General features: G+C 36.3%; 1 protein-coding gene across 19 annotated transcripts in view; it reads left to right on the top strand.

Moving 5' to 3' along the window:
• Positions 1-27,070, top strand: part of TENM3 (teneurin transmembrane protein 3) — a 1,287,001-nt gene that overhangs the window by 894,107 nt on the left and 365,824 nt on the right. For 14 of the 19 annotated variants that reach the window (XM_058025024.1, XM_058025021.1, XM_058025023.1 and 11 more), the window contains one exon: positions 21,141-21,214. The exons of 4 other annotated variants lie outside the window; for them this stretch is intronic. The gene's annotated coding sequence lies outside the window, so the exon portion shown is untranslated. Of the gene's footprint in view, positions 1-21,140; positions 21,215-27,070 lie in introns of those variants that run through there. One more of the 19 variants, XM_058025038.1, reaches the window with a different exon arrangement.

Raw genomic sequence — 27,070 nt, 5'->3', positions numbered from 1 at the left:
CATTCATCACCTTTCCTCTGATCCAATGTCCTTGGATCAACTTGGAAAAGTAAGGTTAGGGAAGTAAGATATTTTTAAGCTGTCTTTAGAAAGAGAATCTGGTGATGCTCATAGCAAACTGTGAATCAGGAACCACGTCCTTGCCTGCTGCTTGGTCTGCGGGTCATTGTTAAGAAGGCCCTGGAATGAATGCATTGTCCTCCAGAAAAGAAAAGATTGAATTTTGGTTCTAAGAGATGTCCTTTCTTTCTTTTGCTGTCAGCTCATCATTTACAATTTGTGGACTGAGATGGCTGGCTTTGATTGGTCCATAAGGATGGCTAGAATATTTTGTGGCTCTTTCAGTTTAACTTTTGTAGGCTACTCTGACTCAGCCAGCTGGATTTTAATCCTTACTACTTTCTCCACTTTCTAGGGTCATTTTAAGCAGCTTTCCAATTTCCATGTGCCTTTCTTATTTTGAAGTAGTGAACAAAACATCTGTCTGACTAGTGAGTTTTTGAGTGTTTAGCTTTACTGAAATATTTAATGTAATATTTTATTCCTTGAAAACACAGGATACCTAGTGACCCTGTTTATCTGTTGTAATTAGTTATTGTTTTAGACTTTGCCTGGAGGGGTTTTGTGCTCTGCACAATGAACTCCCAAGAGCTGGAGTTCCTTACTGCTGTTGCACAAGGAGTTTGTGTGTTCAGGGGAGATTAAAGCTTGCTCAGTTGGTGTGGGGTTAACAAATGCAGTGGGCAGTAGGAGAAGTCATACTGTTCTGGTACTGATGCCAAGCAATTATATTGGATGGCTTTACAGACTCACTTCACCAGATTTGAGGACCAGATAATTGAATGTGCTGACATCCATGTGAATCGAAATGATGCAGCTCAGTCCCCATGATTTCAGTGAAACCAAAAGACTTCCTCCTGAGCTGAGGAATCGAGGTTTGGCCGGATGATCTGGTAAAGCAAAAGTCTGACCGCGAGACTCTGTGCCTACTGAAATTAATACTCCACAGATATGTGGGTATTGGGGTGTCACTGTAGGATGCTGTGACCTTCCTAAGCACTGCAGACATTTTAGTTGAGCTGTCTGGTGTGAAGGTAGGCTCGTGCCTGTGAGGTCTGTGGCACGGCAGCAAGTGTGCTTGCAGTAATATGTCTTCAACAACAGCTGACCTAGTCTGAAGGGTGACGGGAGAGTGACCTTGCAATTGTGCATCTGCTCTAACTTTGATACAAGGGTCGTGTTATGTGTTGTTTTCTTTGTAAATCAGGTTGCCTGTGCCTTCTGCAGAGTCTACATTTTTCTGTTTCAAAATACTTTGTGCAAACATCATTTTTTACCTTAGATTGCAGAAATACATGAGATATGGGGATATATTGGATTTGTAAAGAAACAAAGCTAGTCTTTTAATTCACCAGCCTATTCTTTTTAAAGTATTATGCCACTAAAAAAATGTTTTACTTGTTCATATAGCATGCATGTATGTAAACATTTACAAGAAAAAAGAATAATTTTACAGCTACCTGTTCCACCATTTTGTTATTCTTTTATCTTCCTCCAAATTGTTACTGTGCATTACAGTTGGGGTGTGGTATGTCAGATGTGCAAAAACCCCTAAAATTTCAAGTAAGATGGGGTTTTTTTATCATACAGTGTATAGCATTTTGCCACAGGACAACTTTCTCCCAATGGCAGGGCACTGAACAGCTTGCATCTGTGGGAAAGTGGTAGCAAAATTGATGGAACAGTCTGTTCCTGCCGATGTTCATTTCGATGCCCCAGAATACGGCTTTCAGTGTCTCTGCTGCCAAAGCATACCCAAAATTGATGGGACAAAAGGAACAACCTGGATCTTCCATGTGTTAAAGTGAGGAAATGAAATCTTAAATCTCATTTAGGTTTGGAATTAGGTGGATTGGCAATGCCTGTGGAGTTCAAACGGGGAAAAAGATGAGTCTCTTACTCCACCCTATCATGCAGCTCTCTGAAAGTGGTTGGAAGTATTTAGTGGAGGGTAGAAGCAGACAAGCCAGAGAGCTTTTCTTGCAATAGCCAAAACTGAGTTGAAAATGAGGGGAAAAGGGGAACACATGAAAGTGTAATGAAAAAGCACGTGGAATTTAAAATGTACTTTAAGAGAAAAAAATTCTGTGTTGTCTGCAGCAGGAAAATATCTCTGGTATTACTTCAAGCTCTCCATGTGATCTGCTCAAGGGCTGAACTCTCTGGGGCAGTCCTAATTTATCATCTCATTCTTTTGCAAAGGTTCACAAAATTTCCAGTAAGGTACCAGAAATCATGTTGCTTGTATGCAGCTTTTTCTTCTGCTTCCCATTTTTTCCCACAGCAGTGGCACCTACCTCTGCTTCCATTCAGGCTGGAGAGAAGCCTCCCATTGGTGTGGACAATTTAGGATCTGGTACATTTTATAAAAGAGGTTTTTGTAAACAAGTTTATGCAAGGAAATTGCAATGTTACTTACAAACGTCCTCTCCTACACACCTTAATGTGAAAATGCCAGGAAATAATAGGCTCAGGAATGTGTATAGAACAGACTTTGAGAATTTTATATGTGCTCAGTAAGGATAAATTTTGTGGAGTGTGTGTACTTTCCTTGCTGGCTTTATCACAATGCTTGGGGCTTTTCCTTCTGGTCACAAGCTGTTGCTCTATTCTTCAGCCCTAAAAGAAGAAAACTCAAGTACACAACTTTGCAGTTGATTGCTGGCCTTTGCCCTGTCTGACTTAGGTGAAGACATCAGCACAGGTTTAATTTCAGTTATGTATGTGGGGCATTCAGTCACATCAAGGACCCTTCCCAAGGAAGATTGTTCACAAGTACACTTGGATTTACTAAGGTTATACATCATTTGTATAAATTGCTCTTACATACACCCACACAAAACTGGAACATAAAGCTTTCTTTTATTTTTTTTTGGATTGTAGAATCATATGACATTCTTTAAAAAAATATTTTTAGAAATTGAGAAAAATCAAGCTATCTAAAAATATTTTTGTAGCTAGAAAGTAAGCTTCAATGTCCAACAAACCATTTGATTTAAAAAATATTTTAAAATACCAGTATATGTGAAAATCCAGCTTTCTCCCCAGCATTCCTGCAGAGAAAGACCAAATACATTATCTTTGACTTCTTTTGTTTATCAGTGAACTAATAAGACACTCCTATTGTAGCAGTGGTCTCAGATGTACCTTACACTGTGCCTTGCTAATAGAGCAGGTTTGTTCCATCGGGGGTTAAGAATATTTAATCCTTTAACGCTGACATATACAACATGCAGCCATGTCAGCTACAGCTGTTTCCAAACATCAGTAACAAAATTATAGATGGTTTTGAAGCTTCTGTGTTGGAAATGAATACATTTGAGGATTCAACTTGCTGACAGTGTTTATGTAATTTAATCTTGCCATCTGGAAGAAAGTAAACATTTTTTAGGAAATTGAAGTTAAGGTAGCAAGCCCCTTGTGGTTTCTGGCTGTTGCAAATAAGTTAAGTTGTACCAAGTTGATGAAAATCTTCAAAAGGGAGGGGATCATGGTTATATTTTAAAGATTGTTATGCAAGTGCATCGATGCATAAAATTGTTTCAGAATATCTGCATTATTAACTTCCCCGCTTATTCAATTGTTAGATGCCTTTCTTCTGCTCAGATAAAACCAGCATGTTTTTTCAGTGAAATGTGATAAAACATGAGAAGCATATGCATGCAGAATGAATAGGTGTAACTGAAGCACTTAGGTGATTTCTTTTCTTCTCATATTTTTCTGTTGTTTATTCCCTTATTCTTCCTTTTGTTTGGTTTTTTTTTCATTCTGTATTACATTTTGCTTTTCAAAGATCTACTCTTTTTTTTCTTTATTTGTGCGCTTTATTTGCTTTTAATTGTTTGAATAATTTTTCAAGGTTTTTGCTTAGTTTTCTAAAGAAACAGTTTACAGAGTCATGCTAGGTATGTGTCAGTTCCCCCTGTGATATTTTTGAACCTGTCAGTCACTTTCAAATAAACAGAGAGCCAGAAGAAGATTCCAAAGGCGTTGGATTTGCATAGTGTGCGAGTCCAGGTGGCTTGGTGGAGAGGAGAAACAGTGCCCTGCAGAATGAGCTGTGTGGAGAAAGAAGGAAAGACTAGAGATATCTTTGCCAACCAGGGCTAATTAGGTTGTTCATAAAGTTTCTTAAGTGCTAGCCCATTCCCTCCTGTTTTCTGTTTGAGCAGTCTGATGAGACGTTTTACATGATGGGGGGAAGTCAAGATGCTTTTATACTTGCTATGGACTAGAACATTTGTATAAATAAAATATATTTATGGTGGGCAGCTGATTTTAGATATGCATGATTTGAAGGGGTGGACAGTTTCAGCCGTTTTACACGTGGCAGTTTAGTTTGTCTTTAGTTTTGTCTTAGCCTTAAGATCATCTTTATCTTTTTGAAGGATATTTGCTGCTTTGTTATTATTATTTAATGAAATCTTTACGTTAAGATCTCTGAATTATGCAACATTTGTTCAAAATTATAGGATTTTGTGAGAAGACCAACGAGCACCTGAGCCAATAGTATGGTGGTCGTGCCCTTGGCTCCTAAAGGGAGAAGGGCAGGAAAAAATCAGCAGAGGTATGGACTCAGCAGAAATAGCTTGGTAATAGTAACAAGAGAAAACAGTTTTCAGCATTCTGGAAAGGGTCACTAAAAGCAGAAGAAAGGTATAGTCTGTTCCTGCTTAACTTTGGTGTCTGGTGGTTTCACTGGTTCTTTAAAACTCTGCTTTCTCTGCTCTTTGAGATTATATTCACCCTTCCTTCTTGATGTCTACACCCTCTTGCTTTGCTCTGTTCTGCTAAAGCATTGATTATTTACTTAGGCTTGTGCAAGCATGCTAATGTTCTGCTAAAGTTAAAATACTGTTGCCATGTAGTAGCTAGTCAAATAATGGGATTTTAAACTGAAATATCTAACTTCATATTCAGTGGAAGCTGCCTGTCAGCATTTTTATAGGTCTGAATAGGCTTTTTAAAAGGATCTAGCTCTAAGCCTTGATAATTGAACTTAAGCTCGTAAGTTACTTATCTACTCCTGAAATTTAAACCTGATCCATGTTGTAAAACTGCAATGAAGAACTACATGAAAATGAAATAGGATGTTAATGGAGAATTTCTCATTTAGAATTACTTCTTAGCAATATAAGCAACAATTTTAGGAATGTTGATCTGATTTTTATTGTCTTGTATATGAATTACTTTATTAAGCGAGCTATTTGGTGTCCAAATCATGACACGTTCCAACTTTGTCAGTGTGATCTAGGCATTGTACTGGAAATAAATGCACAGACTGGTGACTTTGTAAACATTTATGGCTGTGCCCTGTGTTAAATAAGGACTATGCTTTATTTTCATGCAATAAAATTTAATTAGTTGTAAGTCAGGTTTTGCTTTAGTTGTAATTAGTTTAGCATATAATTATTCTGTCTAATAGCAATCTGAAATCTGCAAGCATTTTGATCTTATTCCAAGTTAAAAAAAAGAAACCCTCTTAGAAGTATTCAATCAGTAGCTATAATAGAATCTTATTAGTCAACCATATTATAGAGTGTGTAAATCTTTAAGTGACTGAAGCAGTGTTTTCACTGATGCTTGTTATGTATGGCATTAAGAAGATATATAAAAATGCTTTATATTGGACTTGCAACTTCTATATCATTTGGAAAAAATCAGTGATCTGGTTTTTTTTTTGGTGAACTTAGTATTTCCTGGTTTGACTTTTAGCTCTTTTTAATTTTTATTTTAAAATTAATTTTAAAGGTCTAACTTTTGTGAGATATAACTGAGAACTGTTTGTGTGAAAATAGTAATACTTCAGTTTTAACAAACATACACATGTTAAATCTCATAATTTACACACAAATATTACTGCCTATTAGAGAGTATTGTAATGATTAATGAGTACTTTTTGAACAGTATCTTGTATCTTCTATCTTTTGGATGTGGCTGGCTGCCATTTCTAACAAAGTTGCCCTGCCAAGGAATCTTCTGACAGCTCTTCCTATGGATTTCCTTATGGGAACAGCATTAAACAAGAGACAAATGCAGAGTCTGGCATGTTATTAGCTGCAGTGGAGTGACGGGGAGCAGAGCTTCTGTTCTCACTTCCACCCTAAGCAGCTTATTTTTTCCTAGCAGTGGTTTACATCTTGCTTGCTAGTAATGTTGTTCTAAATTAAATTTCACCTGTATTATTAATTTTAAGGTTCTTATATGTTTCCTCCATAAAAGGGCTCTCTCTGAGCTGCTCATCATTTCGTCAGCCTATAGGTCAGGAAATTATGTCTAATCAGAGCATAGGGAAAGGCACTTTTTAAGGAATTGAACAGTCAACAGCCTTTTACTTGATGATATTTGTCTTTTTGAAACTCTGTGGTCTGATTGGGAGGGATAAATGACTTCACAACTAGAAGAGAGATACTCAAACATTTACATTTAAAAAGGAATATGTACTTTAGCTTGGGAAGAAATTGCCTCATCTTTAAGGAACAGGATTTTCAGTTACTTCTCTGCTTTTCCAATTACCTACCCTATAAAACTCAAAAAATAGATATTTCTGTTAACTCATATGATATGCCTGCTAACTTTAACTTGTCACTTTCCCTTCTAGGGTTTCTATTTTGCAACAATGATTAGGGTACAGTTCTTAATTCTATTTCAGTTGTTGTGTTTTATTTTTATCCGGAGCAGTCATACCAAAATGATCTCACATATTTTAAAAGTATCTTTTAAGAACAAGTATGTATTTGTTGTAGTATTATTACATGCATAATTGTGTGTGTATAAATGCTTATGTATGCAGGTATCATGTAATTATGGAGCTCAATACTGTATGTGTAAGTGTGAATATGTGCATAATGCAGAATTAAAAGCTTAAAACAGAGCACAGTTGTGTAGCATCTTGAAATTGTTTTATTTGCATGTGCCAGCTTGTTAAATAGCATTATGCTGGGGCCTCAGTGAAAGGCTGTTGTAAGCTCTAATAACAATAAGTTAATCTCTAGGCAAACAGTATGGAAATTACAACTTTTTTTGGTGGTTGCCTTTTTTGTTTTTTCCTTCCCAAATGAAACTAGTCTGAAAATATTTAAATTATCAAAACAAAAAGGAAAAATAATTTTCCTGATAATAACGTGGTATCTATGTATTTATTTTTTGTTTCCAGTCTACTTTAAACCTTATTTTAAAACAGCACTCTTTAGGCATCAATGTCTTGAAGTTCATTTGCAACCCAAATGTAATAATAAAACCAAGTCAAATATATTCCCATTATCACTCAAGATGCTGTAGTTAGAAGATGGATATAGAAATGGCACAAAATATCCAGCTGCTCTACATCAAAAACTAGTCCAAGTGCAAATAAATACTTGGAAATGTTTTGTCTTAAAATTGAAAGGAGTCCTGAAATAAAAAGTGATTCAATTCAATGTGACAAATGAAGTATGAATTCCATTTTGCAATAAGTAATAGGGAGGGTTTTATTTTTGTTCCTTTAACTACGTTTCACCCAGACATATGAATATTGTATTTAGTACTAAACAGTTTCAGAAGATGAAAGTTGCCAATTGTTGGAGCCTGTGCTCATTTTCTAGGCTGCAGCCACTGAACTGACAAGGAAAGCAGAGATGTGAAAATCTAGAATAATAGAAAGCATTCACATCTCATGAAGCTGAATTTCAGCTGTGTGCTTTAAATAAGAAAAGGGCAAATATGAGGGGAAGTATCTCTTCTCCAACTCAGAGACAGTCTCAGAGGGTCTTCCAGCCAGTTAGGGCACACCCTTTAAGGTTTTTATTCACTGCCAATTAACACACACCCCACAAAAAACAAAAACAAGCAAAAAATCAAAGAACCACAAAAAACCCCCAACAACAAAACAACCCCACCAACTCTACAAACTCTACTTTAAACTCAGTATGATCCTTATATTTTATGTCGTTTAAGTATCCTGTACAGAAAAGAAAGTATTCAGTATCTTCCTCAAAGAATCAGAAAATACATGCCTTTGCTTTCATTTGTGTTGGGGTAGCTGTGAGCAGCACCATGGGAAATAAAATGACTTTAGCTGGGTGTAGTGTAGTAGAGATCAAGAGCAAAGTAATGGGGAAAATCCTTAATTTTTTTAACAGGTTTTCTAGAGCAAAGATCTGGTGATTTTATTTCCTCTTGTCCTATCCTTTGAGGATTCTGGCTTGCTGTATAGTTAATTATTGAGCAAGAAGTACCAGGTTGATTTATATGGGGCCCCTGTTGGAGAAGGAAAGTGGACATTTCCTACTTGGTGACTTGTTTAGGTGTATGGATTGGCTTTGGGACATTACTTGCGTTTCTTTTCTTCTTTTCAGCATCTAATAATTTGGAAAATGTTTCAAGGTCTGTTAAAACTTGCGTGAGATTAAGAGATTATAGGAATATGTTAAGTTTTGAGGACTCATAGTAGAAAAGTAGTGACCCTCTGGAGAGCAATGGCCAGAAAATGCAGAGGAGCAGAGAAGCACCTCGCTAGAGGAGGGTGGAGTGGGCACCAGGTGGCAGCCTTTTCCCATGGCAGGCTGGCAGCCGATGGATGGCAGTGCACCAGATCCTTCTGATGGGCTTCCAAAAGCTTCCTTTCATTGCTCTCCTCACAGCAGCTTCTCACTTACCCTTTCCTTGGATTTGGAGTTGTTGGCTTTGGGTCAGCAATGCGGGAGGCAGCAGATGCTGCCAGGGTGGATGTGGGGCTGCCAGGGTGGTGCATGGCTTGTTGGCCATCAGCTGACAGGGATGGCCACTGGCCACTTGCCAGAGCTGCCAGGGGGCAGAACCAGGCAGGCGAGCAAGTGTCTGCATCAGATGGAGAATGTGTGGGAAAATAAGTGAGAGGATAGCAGCAAAAGAATATGGAGAAAGGAGGAGTCAGGATTTTATCAAAAAGGGGTAAGTAACTGAAAATGAATTCTGTGGGAGTAAAAAGGAGAAACATATAGATAAGTATGCAATATAATAAATTTGAGGCAAAGAAAATAATGTAAAGAAGAAAAGGCAATTGTTCTGTCTGCTCCTATTTACTTGAGTTCCAGGAAAAGCACCTAAAAAAACATTACAAAGAAAGCAAATAGTCAAAAAGAGAAGAAAGAATAAGATTGAACTGATTTTCTCTTGAATTTTTTTATGGGCAGTTTCTGGAGAGCCTACTTTAGGCTGTAGTTGGGAAGAGAGAAGACACAGTTGAATGAAACAGAGTATTGGATAGCTGATTACATTGATGTTTTCTCATTTGCCCAGCCTAGCTTAAACCCCTGGTTGTTCATGATTATAGAGCAGTAGCTTTTCCATCTGATAGCCAAGTTTGTGCTCTTCAGATTTGCATCTCCCCAATTTGAATGGCACAGTGGCTTTTGACACTTTTCCAGAGAGACTGTAAACATTGAAGCTGCCAAGGCAAAATGCATTCTGAACCTATAGTTAAAAACATCATGTTTCCAGGTAGTGCCTCTTGCTGAATCCTGAAGCATGTAATATGAATTGCTTTGGAAAGCATTTTGTATCCTTAAGATAGAAAAGCATATTTCAGCATCTGATAACTATAAAGAAACTTTCAAGGCTGCTGATCCAGATGCTTTAAAATAGGCTTGAATTTAGTTAAATTTTATTTCAGGCTGCTTTTACTGACCTTCGCTCCCCTTCTCCCCTTGCATATTCCCTTGGTGGTCTTTCAAAAGCCAGGTGTCTGGGATTGTCTCCAGCCTACTCTGAAAACACCCCAGGCCTTGGATTAATACATGAGGGCTGCCTTTTATTTAATCCATCCATTTACATAAGGCCTGCTCAGTCAAACCCACTTGCAATGTACAGCCAAGTTGAACCGAGACCTCAGCAGGTCACTGGTGCATGGCCCTGGATTTTACTGAATTTAACTTAGTGTTGCACCTTCTTGCAATGAAAACTGAAGAATATTGCAGAGGTGGTTTGGATTTCTGATTCACAGAGGGATGTTGGAGAAATCTTTGATCTTTGTGTGAAAGAAGAGTATTTGTAAAAATGTGTTCCTGCTTAACGGGTGTGAGTATAGATCTAATAGCAGGGTGAAAATTTCATTATATATACATGGCATGACAGTGCATTGTTATATTTAAAAATACTTCCTTAAACATATAGAACAGACTTACCTGGACTGCCTCAATGTAATTCTGTTATACCAGCTTTTCACTCTGAAAGCATTGCTACTAAATGAAAACACTTTGGGTCTCATTTTCTAAATGTAGTTCAGAACTTACTTATGTCAAAATCTAAACAAATTTATTGTTTTCTTTTTCAAGCATATCAAACTATAGATTTTGTGTGTGTGTGGTTGGTTGGTTTGGCCTTTTCTGACAATTCCAGTTGTCAGCTTTTACAACTTGGTATTGTTTTTTGCTAGAGTCCTCCTCAATCTTGTTGAAAGTGGGTCACAGGACATGGCTAGGTTAGGAGTGAAAGGAACAGCTACGAAAATAGTGAGCTCTGCTTAGACTGTCTGTTCAAAATAGTCACTCTGCAATTTGCAAACAGCAAGTATTATTAGTGATTTTTTTCTGCTAGAGGTGACAGCCAAGTTCTCCTCCCTGATTACCATTTGAATAGTGAGTAAATGAAGTACAGACCTTTATGAAAATAAAAACTATCAGGTAAAAGAGACATGTCTTAGAATACCTTTTTTGTCGCAATTTCTGTCAATGAATGTATTAGAACAGCATTATTTTTCCAGTGTTGTTGTCTGCTACCTTTTGGTTTTTTTACATGGAAACACATAATTTGAGTCATCTGAACAGTTTGACTCAAGAACTTAGATGTGTGATATTCTTGGTACTTACACAATATATCACTTCTTGATTCCCCTGATGAGCAAATAGTTGTTCCCTCTACTTTATGTAAGTAATTCACATCATTATATATTTATTTAGACTGGAATACTGTATTAAGAAACTCTTGATATGAGATTATTCTTGGTCTTAGTATACCATGCTATTATGTATAGTCCTTCAGTGACTTAATTATAGTGATTGCTTTTATTGCCATTTCTAGATTTTCCTGTTGATACAGGTTGTCTGACTTGCAGTTTTTCATTTTATAGGTATTTCACTCACATACACACAAATCACAATTTTCTGTTGCTGTCTTTTGACCCTGAGTTATCTTTTTCATTTTGTAATTTACAGGGTTTTTCCATAAAATTCAGAAAGATTTGCTATGTTTTCTTTAGAATTCCAAGATTTTGTTTGTGCCTAGCACATATGAATTGAGCAGAGACTCATTAAGAATACCTTAAAAACATTCTATTCGTTCTACAAATTTTTTATCTACATTTTATTGTAAAATCTGAAATACATAAACAGTGGAGTTATACTGAACATTTTCAAAAAGAAGGGAGCATATAAATTACTGGATTTAACAGCTAATCAGGTCTAATATAGGGAAGATGATTGCATGAAACTGGGGAAAGATTGAGTCTTTTTTCTCTCTTACAGTAAATGGTTAGGCAAAGAAGAAAAAACTTAAAATCTCAAGATGTTATGAAAAGAAATGGATGTTTCTAAATACAGATCTGTGAAGATTATAAATACTAAAAGCTATACTTTAATGGTTGTATAATAGTGACAAGGAAATAACAAATAAAAATAACTTGTGGATTGGAATAAAAATTCAGTGTATATTGTGAAATAGAAATATTTATTAGGGGAATTGTTAGAACATGATGCTGCTCACTGATTTATGGTTCAGCATGGCGTAGAGTGGAAAGCATAGATGATATTGGAGTCCTGGATGGTATTCTGTAGATTTGGTTTTTTTCTTGTTTGACCACACCAAAGATATCTCAAAGTCTTATCTCAAAAGTAAATAATAAAGAAATTTCTGTGTTCTTTGCTAGATTTTAAAGTTACTGAAACCCCTTTAGGAAGGAGCTACCTCTTCTCTAAAACGTTCTGTCAATACCAAAAATATTGTGACAAATAAACATCTTAATATTTTCATTATAGTTTGACATCTTAATATTTTCATTATAGTTAGCAAGCAAGGAGCAAGCAGTGATCTTTTAAAGAGCAAGAGTAGAATTAATCACGTAGGTGAAGATTTGATGGTGATGCATCTCTCGTGTCCAAGGCAGGAGGGATGCTTTGCCTTTCAAAGCACCCCACTTGGCCCACAGTGCAGTGCTGGTTGTTTTGGTACTCAGGAGCCTGGTGTGTCCAAATAATTCTTCTTTGCCAGTGGCTTCTGAAAAGAGTTGTCTAGAGCTATTGGCATGGACTGTGGTGGAAGTTTTCCAGTGCATGATGGTGATGGCTTTCCACCAGCTTTGGCCAGCATCTTCAGCACAAATGGTCTGTGAAGTTTCCCATTACCTTCTGTAAATGCAGAGGCCCTGTTTCACTGCCACCTGCCATTCACAATGCCACCATCTGTCATGAGAATTAGTTATGACCTGCAGTGTTTTATATAATCCAGTGACACTTACTCTTCCTATCATTTCTGCTACTCTTTGCTTCCCTGAATAGGCTGGTTGAAGTTATCTGATGCATCTTGATTTGGAAACCTTCTCTGAAAAACCCACAATTACAAGTATGTGACAGTGTGTTAGCAAAAGGTGGGTACTGAGAACACGGTCAGTGCCATTTCAGAAAACTTGGAGAATAACTGACCAAAAAAAAAAAAAGGAAGTTGTTTTAATACACTTGGAAATTTAGTTGTGCAACCATATTTTGCTGCTGCTGAAACACATCGTAGTCCTGGTTTCAAAATGAACTTTAAAGAGATGCACTTTTTCATTGTATTTCACTGATGTATATTATAGTTAAAAGTAAAAATTTCTGAGTTCAATTAGTTGAAAATAACTGCTATAGAGTGTTCAAGGAAAGGTTGAACTTGTGAAGATTAGCCTGAGGGAAAGTACTTAGACAAAAGTTTGGTCATTTAAAATGTATTGATCAGAGAGAAAATGATAAACCATTTTGACTAAAGGTGAAAAGTAGAGAAAAGCTAATAATAAATGGATCATTGTTATTTGAGGAGAAGGGGAGGTTTTTGTTGCTCATCTGGCAGATTCCTAGCTACCTTTAGCCTGATTTCATGAAGTGGAGGAGTTTTCAGTCAGAACCTCAAGAGAAGGACTCTTGTGACTCAAAAAATAAATGTGTTTTACCAAGTATTTTGTGATTTGAGTTTAGCTGAAAGAATCACATCTAACAGAAATCAGATCTTCTCTCTAAATATCTGAGATTTGACAGAGGTATCTTAAAGCTCAGAAACTAATTTCTTTTGTTTATTATTGCTTGATTATCTGGCATGTAAAGTTTAAGAGATAATGTTTGGTGGGGTTTTTTTTTTTTTTTTTTTTTTTTTTTTTTTATAAGTAATGCAATATAAATAATAAGGGAAAGGGCTATTAATGTATTCTATTTTCTGGGGTTTATTTGTTCTGTAGGGGGGGTTTCGGGGTTTGGTATTTTTGTTGTTTGTTTCTTTTTTCTTTTTTTACCTGTTAGCACTAATATTGGGAATCATGAAACAGCTTTAAGTGTGAGTACTGTAAAGCAGGATCCTCAGTTTAACCACTTGAAAGGACGTAGATGCATTGTTAGCAGGAAGCTTATATGTAGAACTGACAGCAGCCAGTTAGGACTGCAGTACAAAAATGATCTATTTCAAAGGGCTGAAATGTGCACAAATGAAGTATGCAACTTTAAACATTTTAAGTGGTTGTGTTTCAATCTGTAAAACCAATTTTGTTTCCAAAGTATGAATTCTTGATAAAAGGTAGGCTTTTGTGATTTATTGGATTTAAATTAGTAACATTCAAAATGTTCTGCATTAACTTCTTATCTGTCAAAAAAAATTGTCTTCAAATAAAATTTATTGTAGCATGTTGTGGTTTGGGTGATATAAAAATTGCTTAGCAGACTGTGCAACAATATTTAATTCTTCCTTTGTGCTGCACAAAACTCAGTAATTACAAGAGGGTTTTTTAATATGTATTAATAAGGCATGAAAACTTCCTCCCCCCAACCTATTTTCTTTTTAAATCCTTGAGTCATGCTCTCAGTTTTGACATTTTCTTAAGCCTGCTTATGGAGAAGATTTTTGTCGTGTTTTGGGTAAGACAGGAAGCTCCTAGGGATACTTGGGAACTGAAAAAGTGCCAATCTGTATCAAGAGCAGACTCAACAACGTGGAAGAAAATTGAGCTTGTATTATCCTGAGAATAAGTATTTTGAGATGAAGAAAATGTATGGAACTTCCTAATAGAGAAATCCTAGAAGAAGCCAAGCTCAAGGAGGTTGGGTTGTTACTGTTTTTCTTGGCTGGTGTTGACAATGTGTAGCAAGTACCTAGGGATGGGTGAAGCTGAGAGTCATGGCTCTCAAGTAGAAACTTGAGGTGAGTCTGGTTTTTGAAGGATGAAATACGAGAAATGGATATTTCAATTTCAGCCTCACACATTCTGCCTTGAAAAAAAAATCATCATGCTGACAATAGACTGCATATTTTAAATATCAATGAAACAGTGATATTTATTGCAAGAGAGTGGAAAGCTGCCTTCAGGAAGTGGACTTTTAAAATTCAAAATTGGGTAGCTACATTAAGTGTTCTTTTGAAGCAATTAAGTTATTTTCTGTGTCTTGTTTTGCATGGGCTGAGTTTGAGTAGTCCTGCTCTCAGATTAAAAATGGAATCAAATGGATGACTCATATAGCAGAAAATAGCGTGATTTTTCTCTCTGCTGCCCAAATCTGGGTTTTATTTTACTTTAAGGTAAAATATTTTTTCAGTTGTAGTGAAAGTGCATGTTGGATATCAACTCCTCACAGTTGAAAAGACTTGAACAGCTAGTAGGAGGAAAGTACTTGATATCCTGTGTTTGAGCCTTCGGTCCTTTAGAATCACAGCCATGCATGACAAGAGAGCTCAGCTATTAAACAAGGTCTGGGCAGGAGCAGGTGGGAGGACACAAGAATTGACCAGAAAAAGTATCGAGTGAGTGAAAAAATATGCAGTCCTTGGTTTGGATAGAGAATGGGCATAGTGCCCATTTCACCTTTTTACTGTTCACCTTCGCTAGGCAAGATTTTTAAAGAGCTTTTGGAAGAGACTAAAATTCTTTGTGACAGGTTGTTTAGTGTCTGGATGTGTTGCTTTGTTTTTGTTTATTTTTTAGGGGGACTGGGTGAAATTGTTTCTATGTGTGCTGGTCTGGGTATCAAAGAGGTGCCTTTATTATTTTCCTTCAAAGTTGTTTTAGAACAAACTGACTTATTTTTATTATCTGTAGAATTCCTAACTTTATACAAATAATACCATTATTCATAATATTTTTATGCTATAAATACCCCTCTTACACCATCTCACGATTTTCTGTCAATGGTTAATTTTGGTGTATTTAGCACTGCTGTACATTACGACGTTTCTTCTCTGTTTTCTATACACAGAATTTCACAATGCTAATAATCACATGTGGTTAAAGGTAACTAAGGCAGGTTTGCAGTTCAGACTGTGGAATATCTGGCTATAAGAGCTTTTTATCAGTTTCCAATTCTTAAACACTTCTGTTCACTACTCTTTCTATTTTAGTTTTTGTTCTTATTGTAAAGCTGTGTATCTGAATTGATGAACGTCTGAACGGTGCTTTTGTACCAAAGATTAGCCAATTGTGTGGAATAAAGCAGACTGCTGTGTGCACTTTTTTTGGTTATCCTTTATGTATTCTGTAAAAATCTACTTTCATTTATTTCATGAAAATGAATACTAAAAGGTTCAAAAATGAAACCAAAGCACATGCCACAATGATTTGTTTAATTCAGTGACATTGTTTACGTGGTTACTTGAGCCAAGTGGTTGCTCGAGCCACACAGTACGTTCATATTAATGTATGTGTGTATGTCTATGTGTATATATGCATGTAGGCATTTTCAGCTGTTAATTGAAGGTAATAAGGTTTAGATTGACAGTATGGCACAATAAACAGCACAGCCCACAAGCACTTGAGTTTTTGACCAGAAGGTGTTTTCCATCCTTGCAGTGATCCACTGTAGAGGCCATATCATGGATCTGACCAAAGCTACTGAGTCATGCACATGGCTCAGACTTTCTGATCATAAGGTCACAGTTTGACTGACGTCGCAGATAACAAAAATACTTTCATTTTTACTGAGACAACAAAGACCTCTTAGCCATTGCTGTGTAGTTAAGGTTTTCTGAGTGCTCTCCCAAAGACAAAGTACTGCTTGGCTACAAATCCCTTATTGCTCTTCCCCATGGTCTGACAGCTCTGTGCCCTTCAAAAGGAGGAGAGCAGTGAAAAACGCCGCATGCTGTAAGTGTCCAGTTGTCTTCTCTGACCAAGTGAAAAAATGATGATGTGGAAGATCCTTCCCTTTCACAAAATCCTTCCCTTTCACAAAATTTCCTGCTTCTGTTTACCGAATTGATCTGTGAGTGAAACACGCGCTGCGTGTACAATTTACAGTGCAAGATCAAATTGTCCAGAAGAAAATATGACTTGCCTGTGGCAAATGCACAAAAATATTCTGGATGGCTTGTCCTTTAAAAACAATGTTTTCAGTATATACTGCTGCAAGAAAACTGGAGATTTCATCAGGAGTTAAGAATCTGTCTGAGCTGTAAACTACAAGATAATTTGAATAATTGGTCTCTAGCATAACATGTTGCTGCTACGTAGCTAGTTAATGTGAGGTAGTCATGTTTCTTTGGTAAGTGGGTGACTTAAAAATAAAATGTGTCAATTAATTTGGGATACTCTAGAAAAACTCTGGGTATGAAATTCCAAATATATAGATATCAAAGAGAATGAACCAGCTGTTCAAAAATATTCTAAGATATTTTAAAAGAAAAAATTGCAAATAAGAAAAAAATCTATAATAGAATATTGATGATGTAAATAAACATTATTTGCAAATTGAGATTGTTTTCATCACGATAGAAACATATCCCAAGATGTACTGGGCAGCTTCTTTATTCAGTTCTTTCATTGAACTAGTAACAGATGTTAGGCCTTTCAGGTAGAGATGGGTGATGTTAGATTTATATAAAACAAATTCTATTTAAGTCTTCCATATTTTGAAAAGCAGATTACACAATTTTAAGGTATTGTATTTCTCGTATCTAGCACATTCTTGGTTTTGAGGTGCATAGAAAGGAATGTTAAATATCAGCTTGTTCAGTGTTTAGTAGTTACTTGGGTAAAGCATGTTTTAAGCATGTTTGGTTAAAACAAGTATTTAAGCATGTTTCACCCGAAATCTTAATATTAAAAGCATGTTTCACCTGAAATCTTTATTAATATTAAAAATCAAACAATTAATTAGCATTTAAAGATATTACATTTTTCTCTTCAAAATACCATAAAAGTATTGTAATTATGGACTTTGATTCTTTTCATGCCTGCTGCTGAGTTTTTCAAAATAACCTTTCACCCTGGTTTTTCCATTTATGAAAAAGGAATGGTCCCAGTCCTAGTCAAGTGCTCTGATGCTTGTGGAAAATAAATCTGCTCTGTGTGTGTGTGTGTTCAGTGTTATCCCTATGATGTCAAGAATTCCTTCAGGAGAATTTATTTGCAATGACAATTTTTTTTAAATTTTGGTTACATGCTCTTTATTTTGCTCATTTGAATAAAAATTTAAGACTAAAATGGAGCTCATGTCTACATAATATCTGATCAGCAGAATGCCCCCTGCTGAATAATACTGTGATGTATATAGCATAATTCCATAAATTGAATCAGAATTAATTGTTTGCTAATTAGTTGTTTTGAATGTAGTTCATGTAGCTTTAAATTTAACACCTCAGTCCTTGCAATCAGAAGTTTATCTTTCATTTACTTCTTATTGATGCTTTATTTTCCTCAGTGGAAATACAAATAACTTTTGTGTTTGATCACAGTCTGTATTAACCTTCTAAAACAACACACTAAACTTAAACCAACTTCCATTAAGTATGTTAGATTACTTTTAGATTTCTACTTTTTGATGCATTGTGAGAACAGTTATATTGGGGGAAAAGAAATACTAAATACTCACTGACATGCCTCAGAGATGAAAAATAGGCATTTATAGGAAAAATTAGATAATGAATTACAAATAGTAGCATAAGAGATTAAAAGATGTTGATATGGGACGGAAAAAATATTGCCATGCTTAAACAATTATTTTCATCTATAAAGGAAAAGATTTTGATTAGAAACAAAACACTCAAAAAAAGAAACTGAAAAAATCCCATACCCACCTCTCTCCCCCAACGAAAAGCGCAGCAAAAACCAAAACACCCAAGCAAAAAACAAAATGACCCAAACCCCAAGCTGCACATGCTCTCACATGGCCTCCCAAGCAATCAGTCACTGGAAACATTGATCAGAAGAACTGAGAAATATCCTTGTTTTTGTTGCTTAGCTGGAAGATAGAGTAACTGGTATCCATGTTAAGGAGTGGATTTTGGAATTCTTCGGTAGAAAAATCTAGTAGTTGTGATATCACAGTAATTGGTTTGGGCTACTGCTCTTGTATACATTGAGTCTTTAAGCTGTATAAAGCTGTGTGATAAGGAACTGTAGCTCTGAGCTGGAGATGTGAGTAGATCAACTATGTGGTTTTATCTTTCTGGCAGTAAATTATACAGTAGGACCAACAGATAAGGCCCAAGGTTTGGGTGTTTTCTGGTAGAGGAAAAATAAACAGTGAGAGGTTGCAAATCAGAAAATATGATAACCACTAAAAAAAGTCATTTTCAGGCTCCTGACAGAACTGCTTTATCTGAAGGGTTCTTGGGATGTGAGAATCACTCTGAGGTGCAAGCAAATGTTTTTGCTCATAAAGTAATTGTCTTTAGATTTTGGAAATCAGTAAAATAAGGACAATCTTTTTGATTCCTTAAAATGATGATAAAGCTGTAAAATGGGAACAAAATGGGAAAATGGGAAAAGTTAATATCTTTGTTAGCTAAAATGTTTTATAATATAATTGAATTTTTGCTAAATGTCCTAGCATGTTGTATTTTGTGTCAAGAGTTGAAATTGATTCCTTAGGACAGCTACCACCGTGGGGTCTCTTGGGTGGTTTAACTATATAGTTAGGAGAAAAATAATTAAAGAAAATCTGGCATTTGTATATGTGGTTTCTACAGCACAGAAACTACCTGAACATTCTAAGATTACTTCTCTCCCTGCTAGTTTGTCTTAATTGGCTTCCTTCTTTTTAATATACATAATTGCCAAAAATTGAATGTGCCATTTGGGTCAAGAAAATGCTCTAAAATTTTAGTTAGGCCTTTGTGAAATATGGTACTTATATGAATGATGTCAATTCAGATTAGGATTGCACTAGTTAATGCTAAGTGGGCTGCATGGTATTTAACAAACAGAATACTTTGTTAATGCATCATTAGCAAAAAAAAAAATTTTTTTCATCCTTCATAACTGATTGTTCATAAGCAAGCCCTGTTTGTTGTTCTGGACCATAGGTTTGCCTTTTCAGTCTTGCTAAGTTACAAATAGTATTGATTAGCTGTACCACTACCATGGATGTAGGACAAATGGCTTGGGCGCCAGCGTTCAAAAATCTCTCAAATGGGCTAAACTATATTAATGTCTTAACAGCAGTATGGTCTTATGGATTTCTGCAGCCAGTGTTTATTCTAAAGCAGTGTCTGGTGTGCTTCTGAAGGGGTTTGCAGCTCAATGTGCCCTAGTACTTGTCTATCCAAGCAGCATAAACCTGGAAAAATCAACTGCAAGTGCAGAGTGGGAGAAAGTAATGTCTTGCCTGCTGTGATGCTCATGAATCAAGAGATAGTTTATGTTAATGATTCCTGTACTGGAGATGAGCATAGCAAGCTTAGACTTTTGTTTTGAAAGGTTGCTGGAATAGAAGTTGCTGGAATACTAAGTTGTCTCCTTCTTCATGAACAGATGTGGACTGACAGGTTTAATTTTGTGGAAAGAAAAATTTGTCACGTTAGTGCTAAATTTAAGGTATTGTCTCCTAGATGCGTGTTTCTTTTGTCTGCCTTTGTAGTCTAGATTAACAGTGGAAATATATTGACAGAAAATCTACTTGTGAATTAAGATTTGCAGCAGGATTACTTGCTACATAGAGATTCATACAGGAGAGAAGAAAAAACAAATTTTGCACAGGGGTACCTAAAATATGGAAACATTCTCTGGAGTGGTATTTAATGACACCCTGAAATTTATAATTAGACAAAGCAATCAATCTGCTTTTATACTGGCTTGGAAACTTCCTGGAGAATGTGACAGGACAAAAATTATTTATTTACTAATATTTAAAAATTACATGAGAAATAATTGTTATATCACCAAAAAAAAAAAAAAAAGAAAATAAAAGAAATAGCATACCTCAGGTGTCCTGGATCTTGTTACCTCTCTGGGTGTTAGCATCAGAAATTTCCAAAATTTCTTATTTCTGCTATGTGCCAGTCAATTATTAATCTTCCATGGATCATGACAGCTGCCATATTCTTCAGGCTACTTGCTCTGGCAGGAGTACAGTGTGCCTAAATGCAGAGGTTGTACGACTCGAAAAAAAAAAATATTCTTTTTATTAAAAATTATTCTCTGATTGTATACAAGTAATTATTTGGGTTTGGAGGGACCTCCAGTGGTTTCCTCATTCATCTCCTGATCAGCTGCAAGCAGGCCTGGGTGGTTGGGGTTTCTCAGGGCTGGCTCCAGCTGAGTCTCGGGTCGTGGCAGGATGGAGACCCCGTGAGCCCTCTGAGCATCCTGGGCAGTGTTTGCCCTTCCCTGCAGGAAATGCTGACTGCTCTTGCATGAACTAGCAAGTAGGAACCAACTGCTTCATCTTTCTGCTGTTGTCCACCGAATCTGTTTCCTCTTTTCCTGAACCTGAGCATAAACCAAAGAAGCTGCTTTCATCCTGCAGCTCTTGTTGGACTGCTTTGTTCTCCTTGCAGAGGAAAACTCTTCTTACACTGAAATACTTAAAAAAATTTGTAGTTTGATTGTAATTTTGTGTTAGCAAGAAAAAGTACACTTCTGGTTGATTCTGCTTCAGTAATTTGCTTTCCATTTTCCATAGGAGTCTATTGCAAGGTGAAAGAAAGTCTGTGAGACATTGGCAACAATCAGGCAACTATTTCTTTATCTTTAGAGGTAAGCTATCATTAAGTGTGTTGTTTGGTCTCGTATTGGAAGGGAAGTGAAAAGAAACTGGAAAAATGAGAGTGGTGTTTAGGAAACCTGACATTACTATGCATAAAACAGTTTGCCTGTTTCTGTGGATGTCTATGCCCAGTACTATTTGTGCTTATCTTTTACCAATATTACATACCTTTTACCCTTCATCCATTGGAGTGCGGAACTTCCAACTTACCCCACCTCTTGTTGGCAAATATTTTAAATAGGTGTTTCTTCCCTCTCTCACTGGCAGCAGAAAAAGTACTTGAACTGTTTGTTCAGTTACATAACCACGATGATAGTGGATTTTATGGGAGTGTATATAGCTTCTGATTGAGGCAAGGTCAATCACATTTTTTGCCGGGACAATATTTCCCTGAAGTTTCTCACTGTGAGAAAACTTTATGGACTGAAGATGGGTTTTGCCTGTTTTCAAAATACTGGCGTGCCAGCCCCTGTGTCTCAGTTTTAAAAACTGGGCACTCATCAATTATAGAAGGGTGGTAGTAACTCTCCCCTTATTGGGAAAGGCAGGGGCTTCCCAAGAGAATGAAGTACTGCTTTTATTTTTTAACATCTTAATTACTTAATTTTGTGTTATTATAGAAATTAAACGATATGCTGAAATATAAATTTTAGTAAGATTTATTTTCAGAGAAGGAACAGTGTAATATGTTACCCATCTGTGGAATGCTATCATTTACAAAGGATAAAGGATATACCAAGAGATTAATTGGGTGTTCTCTTTTTCTGGGGCAGCTTTTTCTAGGAATAGCTGGTTTTAAGCTTTTCACTCCAACTTCTATCAACTAGATTTCTCCAATGAACAGCCCAAAGGAGCATAAACAGAAGCTTCTGCTGTGGAATGCACTTCCTTTTTATGTTAAAATGTTGATTAACCCTTTTTAGAACTTTCTTTTGATGTGACCAGACAAAGAGACACTCATATATCCCTTTGGGATTTGCCTTCAGTGAACCTTCTTCAAAAATCATGACCTTGGCTGTCCAAGTGACAAGGCTCTCGAGTTGTTAAAGTAGATTTAAATGAGAAGAAAGCAGGATGCCAGAGTGGGTTGCTGTAGATGTAGTGATGCAGTACTTTGTACTGGCTGAAGCACAAGTGAGGGCATCAACCACACAGGTTGTTGCTGACAGGATGGAAACCAAATCCAGCAGCATGCAGTGAGACACATACAGCAACGTTCTCATATCTGAACATGCAAGCATTTAACACATAAAGATGAAAACACATTATGCTTTCCTTTGTCTGGGCTTAGGAATTTCGACAAAGTCTTTCTTGGTAACAAGGACATACTTTGTAATGTAGATATATGTATACCTTTGCCGTTACAGTCATAACAACTTCTTGTCAAATGAACCAAAAAGTCCCAAGTGAGACTTTCCCATCATGATAGAACAAGAACGCAATAACTTGTTATTCAAAACCCTGTGATAGAATACATTTCTGTCTTCAGAAATTGGGTTCTTTGCACATTTCCCTGGGAAAAAATGCACTCCAGTGATTGTTTCAATGTATGCACTGGGTTATAAAGGGAGTTTCAGCGATACTGTACTTATCAGCTGCACATGAACAGTTTGTGGTTTGAAGAGGGAACCTGGGATGGAGAAATCCAACCTTCTGTATCCAATTTTACCCAGTGGAATATGGCATTAAACAATCCTATTGTGTTTAAAATTTCATTTTGTCTGTTGGAACACTAGACCATATGGTTTATTTGGAGAAGCTTATGGATGGTTTGTTCATCTTTGTTTCCTGATTTTCTACTTTATATATCAGATAATGTGAGACAATTAATTGTGAGTATCAAAGGTAACCCTTGAGGTTCAGCATGGTGTTAAACTATACCTTATGTCTTATTTATTTTATTGGAATACAAAAGTTGTGTCTTTTTATTTAGGTTGCACATTTGAACTAGTCAGGTCGAGCTGACGTATAAAAATCCGGTAATTGTGAAATATTAAATTAAAAAAGTGTATGGATCTTGTGTTTCACAAGAACTAGTTGAAGAATTGAACAACCTCAGGAAAGATATTTTGTGAACCAGACTTGAGCTACATTTTCTGACATCAGCCAGTCTTCTTGAAATTTTTAGAAAATCCTGATGGTGGTGTTTTAGGTTGGTTTTTTTCGTTTTTTTTTTTTTTTTTCTTTTCACTGTAGCCAACAGTTATTTACTTGTCTTATTTTATACATTTGTTTTATACAATAGTTTACAAATGGAAAATTTTATTAAGATATGTATTTAGGATATAGTATAGCTAACCTGTAGAAGTGCTTAAGTTATGCAAATATATATGCTGTGTGAGACACACTAGAAGGCTGTATATCTCTAGTTATTTATATAGCTTTTAGCATTCCTGTGTATTGCAATTAATTTAGATCCGTGTTTTGAGCATGTTGCATTGTTTCTTGCTTCTGAGAGTTGGTGGAACACCTCACAAAGAAATGCCCTTTGACGATAAGATTGCAAAGTGGGAGTGAATGAGCAGAAGAGGAGTATGCCAGACTATAATAATGTTTGTAGCATTAATTAAACTGTTTGTTAAGTAATATATTCGGACGGACGAGTGTTTCCCAGCTTCTACATAGCCCATTATGTGTTCTAGTAAATTAAAACTAGGAAACCTTTGTTGGAGTTATAGTGCTCAAACTGACATCTAATTCCCCCAGACAATAGGTACAAGCCTGCAAGCCTCTCTAATTCTTTCCAGTCTTTACATTTATTGATTCTTTTGTAAACGTGTTTCATCCAATCTCTTACCAACAGCACTGGTTAGAAGTGTGAAGTTTGCCACGTCTGACCTAAGGCACATTGAAACCAGCAGCTATCTGCCAGACAGCCATACAGTTGGGCATCCCAGATTTACTTCCAGTCACTAGAAAATTTGGACCTTTATGGCTGGTTTGGTTCCTGCTTTGTGTGGAGGGACTGACATGTTAATTCTTTGATCTGTCTGGTTTGCAACTGAATTTAGTTCAGCTATCATTTGTATTCCTGGTTCTAAATGTTTTATTACTCGGGTTGGCTTATATAAGTAGCTTGTTTTGATTCAGAACTTCATTTTCCCTAGTCCTGAGTAATGTTTTGCTTATACATATGTATGTTTCTTACTGCAAAGTATGGATTTAATCCTTTTTTTTTCTTAACTTGTCAGGTTTTTTGCATGTCTTATTATGACAAAGTTACCAAATAATTAATGCATAATCTCTGAATGGATATAGTAAATTTTAGTGAAATGGAACAGTAAATTTTAGTGAAATGAGCACAATACATTTTTATTATTTTCTTCATCTTATACTGTAAAACATATGTAATTAATAATTGATAGTAAACAAACACATCTTATTTTTCCTACCATATTCATCACCAGTTTCAAAGCTTTGAAGTTCAGTAAATAATTTATGATAGTTGTTAGTGTAAGGAAATGTAACTGTACTCCTGATCCTGCTTGCTTTTTGTCCTTGTTGTTCTCAAGCATAGCTTTGATTGGTAGTTGAACTGAATGATAAAGAATGTATGAATAACTGATGGGGTTAATTAAACAGATGAAAATTAAATCAGCTGGTTTTAATTTAAAAAAAATTATAAATACATAATGAAAATTTTGTGTATCTTTATTTTTTTTAATTTTAAATGAATCGCATAAGACAATGAAGAACTGAATGTTTTTAATACAAAGTGAAATGTGTTTTCAGCTTGCTTTTGTTCTCAAAACTTCAATCAGGTTGTCTTTTAGCCTTGTTAAATATCTTGCTGAGATCTGCTGTATTTGCTGAGAATGTAACAAAAGGTGTGAGAGTACAAAAATGAAAAAATACATGGTTTTGGCCTTAACTGAAATGTTCCATAAACTGTTAATTCCTTTGTTTTTCCTTGCTTGCATGGATAACCCAAAGATTGTGAAGAGATTTTTAAGCATTGAAGAGATTTTTTTTCCAGATCATTCACGCTCAAAAGGTTAGCTTTTATTTGTGTCCTTATAAATTTTTTTAAATAATCCAGTAATATATTGTGAGTCTTCAAATATATTCTGACTTAGCTAAAACTTGAAAAAAAAGCAGGAAAAAAAAATACATGACTTCAGGCAGAGAGGTAAAAATTCTGTGTAATTCTGTAACTTCCAGGTACCGGTTTATGGCATCTCCAGTTCAACCCTCAAAACAGAGTGAGATCAGGACATAGCAAAGCAGTTTGAACCCATCCTCATTTGGCTGCAAAAAGCAACGCAGCGTAAAACCTCTCATGGAGTTTTGCCAGACTGAGTGGGGAACTGTGGTAGAAGTTTGATGTACCTAAGAATATATTTAATTTCTTTTTTATTTTTTAAAATAAAAAACTTTGTGCGCGTGTAAATGGAGCTGCACGACAGCACTTGTGCTCAAGGCGACAGGGCTGTGCAGGAATCTGTGGCCGTTCTGTCCCTGGGCAGGCTGCGGCCTGCAGTGCTTGCCTTGCTGTGTTGCTGTGCATGAGGGGAGCCCGGGGCCTTTGTTCCTGACACGGGTGGTCTGGGAGCACGGGGTGTAAATGGGCTCTGTTTTGTACAGCTGTAATTACAATGAGGCGTCACAGTGAAGCTTTAAAGAATATTTTCAGTGCAGGGCTGAATATATAAGGCACTAACCAGGAGGAGGCTGTTATTCCATGGTCTAGGGTCTTCTGGGTCTGAGGTTTAGGCTGCTTTGTGAGGCTTTCCACTTAAAGGTGATTTATAGGTATCATGAGCCAGATGTTGTGAAAATTACCAAGAATAGCAAGAACCTGTTATTGGCTTTCAGAAATTTATTGTCTCTCAAGGTTTCCTGTACACCACTGTTATTTCCCTTGGAATCAGTGTGGGACTTGCCTTGTGTAGGCAAGACCACATTAAGCTATTATTGTCATTAGTTCACTAATTTTTCTGGTGTGGCAGATGACAGAAGAGGAACGTTTTGGGAAGTTTCTGACTTTGACCAATATGGTGATAATTTCACTTGGCAAAGGCACGTTAATACTTTCTCCCTATTGAGTAATAAAAACCTTCTCCAGAAAATGAATTTGTTAGATTATTTCAGGGACCAAAAAAAAGGGCCACAATCTTTTATAATTAGAAGAGTTAGCCCAAATATAGATGTTACCATCGACTGCTTAGTGTTGTTTGACGGTGGCAAATTTTTTCCTTTAGAGGTCTGTAAATGATGTGATGAGCAAGTATTCAATCTTCATTTGGTAGCTTTAGCTGCTTCTTGAAAAGTACTTTGGTTTGGTTTTGTTCTAAAAGCTCTTCTTCTTTCCTCCCATGGTTTCTTTCATGCTTGTTTTGTCTATTTTTAACTGCTGCACTGCAAAAACAAGTGATAATGATAAGGCTAATGATGAACACCCATATTCTTTTGGAAGCTTTAAAATTGTTAAAGGATAATCAGCAAATAACATTACAAGAAACGTGTGACTGCAGTGTGATCTCACGCATGTTAATTTTTCATTGCAAGAAGAACCTGTGTCTCTGGCTTCATAGATCACCTTGAAGGATTGGGGCTTGCTTTTTGTAAGGAACATGGTTTGCAACAATACATCACCTTCGTTTCTTTGCTCCTAGAGAGAATCTGCTGACAGCAGGGCTATGCTAGAACAGGCCACATCCACCATTGACTTTTTCCTTTCAGTGTCACCTTGGGACATCATGTCTGGTTTCCAAGTGATGATAATTTTGTAACTGTGTTTTAGTACTTTGCTTTTTTTGTCGCCTTGTGCAGCCTACTGGCTCTTCAGGGGCTAAGTTCATGTGTTGCACAAAGTGGGTGCAAAAATGCTGTAGAAGAGGAAAAAT

Source organism: Melospiza georgiana, chromosome 5 (genome assembly GCF_028018845.1).
Source record: "Melospiza georgiana isolate bMelGeo1 chromosome 5, bMelGeo1.pri, whole genome shotgun sequence".
NCBI classification, from domain to species: domain Eukaryota; kingdom Metazoa; phylum Chordata; class Aves; order Passeriformes; family Passerellidae; genus Melospiza; species Melospiza georgiana.
This window is presented reverse-complemented; position numbering and strand designations above follow the sequence as displayed.